This window comes from Falco peregrinus, chromosome 12 (genome assembly GCF_023634155.1).
Source record: "Falco peregrinus isolate bFalPer1 chromosome 12, bFalPer1.pri, whole genome shotgun sequence".
Lineage (NCBI taxonomy): Eukaryota > Metazoa > Chordata > Aves > Falconiformes > Falconidae > Falco > Falco peregrinus.
In genome coordinates, this window is record NC_073732.1 from 10,032,345 (window position 1) to 10,040,469 (window position 8,125).

General features: G+C 48.3%; 1 long non-coding RNA gene across 1 annotated transcript in view; it reads right to left on the reverse strand.

Moving 5' to 3' along the window:
• Positions 1-7,195, reverse strand: part of LOC114010722 (uncharacterized) — a 33,819-nt gene extending 26,624 nt beyond the window's left edge. The window contains exon 1 of the long non-coding RNA XR_003552323.2: positions 6,406-7,195. This is a non-coding gene — a long non-coding RNA (uncharacterized LOC114010722). The remainder of the gene's footprint in view (positions 1-6,405) is intronic.
• Positions 7,196-8,125: the final 930 nt, after the last annotated feature.

The window sequence follows — 8,125 nt, forward strand, 5'->3', positions numbered from 1 at the left end:
CGACCACCAGCAGAGCCAGCACACCCCTCCCTGGCCACCATGGCCACCCTGCTTCTGTCCCAGCCCCACTGCAGCCACTGGGCTCGCCCCCTCCCGTGGGGCTGTTTTCTGCTCAGACCCAGCTCCTGGCTGCTCATGCTCCAACCATGGTGAGTCGCAAGTCATAGAAAATAAAGCCCATCTGCAGTAAGCAAGGATATTGTGCAACAGTCTGTGTATGGTTCTGAACAAAGAATATGTTGTCAGGTTTTTATTTATGGGGTATTAACATGGGAAAGCAGCTTAACGCTGACATAACTACCCCAAAAACATTTTGTTTAGTTCTCCCATCAAACTTAATAAAATAATATTTGTATCAAAGTTAATTTATTACAAAGCCCACGGCACAGCCATAATTCTCAAAGGACATAACCTGCCAAACTCTTTCCAGAGAAGTTTCTATGTTGGCAACAAGCTACATCCCTAGCACAAGCCAGTGAGCTGTGAACGACAAGCTGCAAGGGTAGTCACCCCCCAGCTGCCTGCAAAATGCCAACTGGTCCCATGGTCAATTAACAGCATGTGGGACAGAGATACCCAATGGAATCTCAGGCACAGCGTGCACAATGGCAAAAGATTCCATAATTCCCCAGCACAAAGTAGTGAAGCTCTGCTTTGATAGCCTGGGGCACGCAAGGCATCCATATATTAATGAGAGGGGAAATACCAGAGGCGCGTTTACCTACAGGGTCTTCTCAGGCAGGGAGGAGGCTCTGAAGATGGCAGCTAGACCTGGAGAAAAGCAACTTTTCTCTAAAGCCAGAGAGGCCAAAGAAGGCAGAGCAGCTATTTCTGGTTCAAGTGGCTCGACAGGCTCCACAACATCACGTCCAGGGCTGGGGGCTGCAGCACAGTGCTGGCAAACTGCACACCCAGAGGGGCAACAGATACAGATTCTTCCTGAAACTGCACAGAGAAAGCAGCGGAGTGGTGGGCTTTGCTGAGCAGGAGGCTGCAGGGGAACCTGCCCTCTGCTGCCCAGCAGTGCTGGTAGAAGGGTTTAAAAATCTTTAAACCCCCATAAAAAGTCTTAAAAAAAATAAGTCACAATATTCACTCACCTTTACCAAAAAGAGGTCTAAAGGGATTTTTGCAGCTCGCCATAAGTAAGGGTAATGGATGCACTCTAGCTTTATAGGCATGTATCAGCACTATATTTCCAATAAATATTGTCTCAAGTTCTTCTGGAAACCATGGGAGGTTTACAATAACACTGTGACCTTGCTTATTCTAGGATGGTTCCTCCCAACTTTCCCTCAGAGAGATGAGAGAGAAATTACCCTCGCTGAAAGATCATTACTGTGAGTTCACATAATCCCACTTTTAATCAAATGATAATTTAAGTGTAAATTCCAGTTCATGCTTTTAGGAAAACATTGGTATAATATACACTGCTATTAAAACCTCATCCTCAGAAAAGATCATAGCCACAGTTGCTGTTTAAAAAGCAGGAAAAAAAACCCACTACAATTCAGAATTTAAGCAGATAATTCGCCTATCTCTCTTTCTTCAAGAAGTTTAGGTTTATATAATATTAGAATCTCATATAGTAGTTACAGAGACCCAAAAGGGAAAGTATGGCAGATAAAGCACACAGAGGTATTTAAGCTTGAATGTTTTCCTTCGAGAAGATAAACCTAAATCATGAATATTCTGCTAATAGTCTTCCTTGAATAATGAGTTTACAAGCAGTTGCTTTGAAAACATCACTCCTGTGAAGTCTGAGGAACCTAACTGATTTGCTCCTCACTGGCAAAGATGTGAAAGTTGGAATATTGACAGGAACATCAAGAGAGTTGAAATGCATTAGCATAAAGTTCACATCAAATGCAAGGAGAAAAGTGAAATAAATCCACTCAGAAGTTTCAGCGCTCTCAGTAAAAGCCAAGACATTCAAGCCACTGCTCGCACCAGGACGTGCTATTAGCTGCAGAGATGATAAGCCACTTCATTAGCTGGTGCATCATAGCAGACATGATGATCCAGCCCATTATTCTTGCTAAATTATTCATGCATGATGAAGGGGGTCAGGAGTGAAATCAGAAATCATTCCAGTTCATCATGTGCCAGATCACTCGAAAATCTTCAATAGGTACCGTGGGCAGGCAGCACACAGGCTGTACAGTCAGGCATTATCCATACAGGGATATTTCCATTTCTCTTGTGATTACCCTGCTGGTTAATAGTAGGAAAGGATCAGAATGATGCATCAATGTCTTCTACAGTGAGCTGGAGAATTAAAAAGGCCTCAGTAACTAGTCCGTATGATTACAAAGATCCAGGATGACCTGGCTTACAGTAATCAGAAATGAGCAAATGCTTGGGGGCCCAGCAAAGCGTGATTGCTCCCTCAGAGCAGCAGGATTGCCACCTGCACCCACCCATCTGTGAGTGGGGGGTGGGCTGAATTGTCCTGTCATTTAGCATCTTCACGTCAATGTGTGTGAAATGAAGCCACACAGTAACGCTGGGCTGGCTCCTCCTCTGCACGGCCCAAGTAGAGTGCAGGGAAAGCTTCAAAGGTGGGTGCTGGAGGGAAAAAGGCCAAACAACCCATCTATTTTATATATATATGTGTGGTGTTGCTCTTACAGATAAAAAAACAGAGACATCCAAACACTTGAAACAGCCAAACAGACAGGCCCTCGCCTCCCAGCCATCCCTTGCTTCACACTGAGGGATACAGGGATTTTCACACTGGATCTTCCAGTTCCTCTGAAGAGAAACCCAAAATGGATTTCAAGGCACTTGCTTCTTTTAATTCATAAGCAAGCCCACCCCACAATGGGATTTCCTCCCCTTGGAGATGGCCTCTCAGGTGGCTGGGTGTTTAGCCTTGAAAGGACCAAGCCCCAGAGCAGCTGTTCCCACAGGTCTGGGATGCAGTGGTGGCTCCCAGCAGACCCCCAGCAGAAGCAGGCACCCCTGGGTGCCCCGAGCAGGCTGGGTGACAGGCCAGCCCCCAGCACACAGGGAGCGATGCTGTCTCCTCCGTTTCCTGCAAGTGCCAAGAAGCCACAAGCGTAGCTCCTGGCCTTGCGGGAGAAAAGCCATGCTACCCCCCAGCGCCACGCATGTGCCGCCCCGGCCACCTGCAGCTGTGCTAAAGAGAACCAGGACTAGCAGGAGAGTGAGATTAATAGGTTTTTTTCCCTCCGTTTTCCAGCGACAGCCCAAGCAGACCATCTTGACAGCAGTGATGCTTGGGTAAAGCGCAAAACACAGCTGATAGATGCCAGTGCAGACCGACTGGCAGCTAGCGGAAAGTCAGTTTGTCACACTTGCCAGCATGTCTCCCAGCTCGACGCAGTGCTGGCAAAGCTGGTTTGCAAGCCTGCTCGGGTGGCAGAAGCACTGCGACTGAACCAACGTGCTGGCGGCAGTGGAGCCCTCAGCACCAGTAAAGCACCACCACGTGCTGGGGGGCTGTGGGAGCGTGGGCTGACCATCGTCCCGGTGGCACGGGCTGACCCTCGTCCCGGCCGGCAGCACCGCCGGCCTCCTGCAATGCCTGGCGCCCAAGCACGGGCTTGCTCAGCTCCTGGGAAACCCGCCAGCAGCCCCGGCAGTTCTGCTCACCCCTTGGGCATCTAAGTGCTCTTTATCAGCGCTGGGGAGATACCACAGGATGAGAGCAGAATAACAAAAGCTCTGAGATTGATTTATGGAGGAAAAAAACCATAAACTTAGTATTAGTTTCCAATGGCATCTGAGTTTCAGAGGCCAGCCAAGACTTTTTTTTTTAAAAAAAATCCACTTCACTGAAATACTCTTTTCTACAGGGACTTTTTGTCTGTTGTGCTTAGGCGGTGTTATAACAATAAACAGGCATCTTTGCCTTAAGGGACTGCAGATACTGCCAAAGCAGGCAACATTTTAAACCTACAATAACCTTTAACTAATTGCAGAAGTCAAGCCAGACGGCCCAAACAGTCACAGAGCCGGGGCCTGGGCAGGCTGGGAGTGCACTTCAAGGAAGAGTGACGCAGCACGGGCTTTTACCCAGGCGCTGCTGCCAACTGGCTTACGGAGGAACTTTACATCACCATAAAGCCCCGAAACTGCCTTCGAAAAACTAACCGGCTCCTTTAACACCCACACAGTTAATGGTTCCTGAACTGAAGCCAGTGTGCGATTTCCCAGCCTCGCTGGCAAACGGTGGGGACCAACAGGAACGTGGAGATGCAGCCCCTGACATGGAGATACAGGCTTCTGCTCCGAGCCACAGGGGATGCTTGGGGGGAACCTGCTTCAGACGAAGGGAATGCTGACTGCATCCTTGCTTGGAAGTGTTAAAACCTATGCCAGAAAGCAAGAAGGCAAATGACCCTTTCTAATCAATTCTCCCCCTCCTCAGGCAACTGAGGCTAGCAGAGAATTGGGATGTGTTTGGGAAAGTGCTGAGCTCTGCTCATTAGTTACTTATTGCTTTTCACTGATGAAGATCAATGACAGCTCATGGAGCATCAGCCCCGTTACAGGGTTACTGGGCTAACGGCTCCAGTACAGCTGCTGGAATATTTAAGTGGGCCTGAAAGCACGTTCCTACCCCAGGGATCAGGAGCCTGTAAGCAGGGTGATCCAAACAGGGGCACTAATGCGGATGCTTTTGGCAGAGCCCAGCAGCTGGCAGCGGTCACCATCCAAGGCCACGTGGCTGGGAGGAGACCTGGGCTCCCTTCAGGGGCCACACAGCAGCACCCAGGTGAAAGTATGGCACAAAGTCCGACCCGTGCCAAGCCTTCCCAAAGCCTTCAGGGGGCTGTGAACCGAGGCCCTTTTGCCTGGCCCTTGTCCTAGACTGGCTCAGGCAGTTTATTTTAAAAGAAGTCAATTTTTAGACTTCTGTTTATGAGCCAAGAGGATTTAATTTGAAATCCTACATTGTTTTTTAAGAAATAATTAAATTAAGAGCACCCTGCCCCCAGCCTGGTCCATAAAGCTTTCCCTGGAGATGCTCAATTGAGAGGATCTGGAACTCATCACAGTGCCATCTGCCTCTCTCCGAGAGGTGATCAATCATCCTGAAAGTTTAAACACCCACAGTGCCTTAATCTGTTATAGTGTTCAAATCAACCTATTTTAAACAGTGAAAGGGAGGACACGCTGTCCCCTCACAGCACAGCGGTCAGGCCCCAGCTTCCATGCCTGCCAAGCTATAAAACACCAGCATTTCCCGATTTTTACAATCAGTGCTAAGAGAGAGATCCTTCTTCTTAGGAAGACCCATGGACAGAAATGGAGAGCTACGTGTGACGCCAGCTCATGCACCTCCCTATAACAGGGGTGAGGGAGCAGCGTGCACCCCAATGCGTGGGCATGAGGAAGGATGAGCACTCCCTGCACCTGCTTCCCTTCTGCCCACACACAGAAACTTTGCCTGGCAGTAGAGAGGAGCAAAACTAATGCTTCATCCTACCACAGTTAACATCAGGGGGGGCACAAAGGGCTCCACCTCCATAGGATACAGGTAAATTCAGAAGTCATTGGAAACTAAACAGATACCGATAGCTCCATTCCCCTCTGCCAAGAGGAGGTGAGAGTCCAGGCCAGACCTACAGGACAGCTTTATCCGTCCCAGAGGAACACCGGTCAATCAACATATGAAGAACATGGAGATACTTTTCGCTTGTGCTGTCTGCAGGCTTTGGTACTGCTCAGTGTGGACCAAAACAACTGCATGGCATCATTGCGTGAGAACCAGTGGCCCCTGACGCTACTGAGGTCGGCTCTCCTCTGCCCTGCGGTGGCTCGAGGCACAGCCTGGGTGCTGGTGAGGCAGGTGGCAGGGGCCACAGCTCTGGTCCCCTTGGGTTCCCCACTGCCCAGTACAGCCTGATGTGTCCAAGAGGCAACAGCTGGCCTTTCGGGGATGGGGTTGTACAGAGAGACCAAGGGATCTGAAAGAGCTTGCCCGAAGAGCAACAACCAGCCTTTCAAATCCTGCTAGCGTCATTGTCAACAGCAGCACATTGCTTTTATGGTCTGGGTTTAGGACACACCAGTGTGGTGCAAGCCATCGGTGCCAGTACTGCTATATGAAATACTGGGTGGCAAAGTTATACAAAACATTTACTATCATTTCTGTTCCTAGCAGATGAGTAGGCAGTCTATTAAGAGAGTTGAATTGAATGTAGGATTTCTTACAACAACCTGGGATGAGACATGTTGTCATCATTGGCTTAGAACAAGGCCTGCTCAAAAAAAATCAGTTTGTCCAGATTGGCAACAAATTGTTTGTTTTCTTAGACAAGAACACTGGGTAGTCCACAAGTTCATGATTCATTCTCCACCACAAAGATCTCCACCCCAAGTTTCTCTAACAGATGGCTATTCATTGACCTGCTAAACCTTTTCTTAGCTTACCTGGAGACACCAGCCAGCTTCATTGTGCTGATCTTCATCTACAGGGAGAAACACACCGGGTGGGCAAGGCTTCTGCTCGTCACTTCACAGTTCGATCTCCTGGATGTGGCTCTCCTGCGTTGGAAATGAGCTGTAGGCATGACAGTTGCAATTCTGGAAAACACATGGTAGTTCAAAAAACCCTTGTACATCCCACCCCCAAGATTGTCTCTGTTGGAGCTTAATAGAAAAGAAAGTAATTTAAGGTGCTGTTTGGTGTCCATATGCAATATCAAAAAGTTTAAGGACTCCTAGATGGGTGAAGAATAATTCAGGTACGTTTACAGATCCAGACCTTGCAAAGGCTATAGGCAAACCTTCTGCTGACCCTGCTGACCTTTGTTACAATAAGGAGTAAAAGATGAGGAGAATGTGGGGGCAGGAGAGGGAGTATAATAAAGTGGAAATATTTGAGGATTTTGCAGATGAGTATGTAAATTAGGGGAGTTAAAGAAATTTGGGCATTGAAGTTTTGTGCTATAATATCCTGGGTTTTTGCTGAGCATGTCCATGAGGAACCTACACCTTGGACAACTGTCAAAGGGACCCCAAGCCATATTTCAAAGATGTGACAGTAGGCACCGTGGGATAAGTGAAAACAGAGTAAATCTGACAGGTGCCCTACATTTCTGGATTAAAAGAGAAATTTCCTTGACAAGCTCTGAGCCCAAGCCAATCACACTGTGCTGCTGTATGCTGACTATGAGGCAACTGAGGCATGAAATGCAATGTCCTTTCCAGTCTCCACTCAGCTGAGGATGTCTCAGTCCTGGACATTAGGCAGATCAGACCATCACAGAGATGAATCCAAATCTGTGTACAGGTCCTCCTTCAGAGCCACTTCCACCACCCAGAGCATTGCTGGCTGGAAAAGGCTTTTTGGAAACACCTGCATGATAACTCACTGCCCCTGGGAGCCAAAGGCAGCGATCGCCTGTGTGCCACCCGCCAGCCAGCTCTGCTTTTCTTGGTTAGAAGTGAGAAGGAAAGACCATGAGACCTGCTGCATCTCTGGACTTCACTCACAGGCTCGTCTTGGAGATGGCTTTTGTGACAAAAAGGGCTTTCTTGAGGTAGCAAAGCCACATCAGGATCAGCCAAGACTGGTAATTAAAAGCCACGGCAAATCTTCCCTAAATGAAAAATCTAGTTACAGCACTGCCTTGGGAAAGAGCACAAAGGGCCAAAATTTAAGTCAGCACATAAAATCATTGGCTAAGGCCTGAAACACAGCTGCCTCTGTGATGCCCACAGTGACCTCTCTGGAGAAGGGAGGGAGAGAAGTGTATTCAAGACATAACACAAGTAGTGAGAGCTCAGCTTCTTTATCATCTTTGTCCCCATCCCCAGGTTTCATGCCAGTGCCACTCAGTGCTGGGTTTTTACTGATGTCTCCATCTGACGCATTTGCAAAGCCCGGAAGAGAACAGCGCTCAAAACACAGCGAGAGCTGCTTGAGAACCACTTTCCAATATTTATACAAACAACCTTGGAGCTTTGAAAACATCTCAAAGCCCCTGTGTCCCACAGAGGCCCTCCATCACACCCGTGAGCTTTGGGTTTGGCCCAGAGCACCGGAAAAGCCTGAACTTGTGAAACAGAGGTTAGTCAGATTTGACTAAACATCTGGTCATCGTCAGCGTGGAGAGCAGCGCTCCGAGATGGGCGTTTATGATGTTGG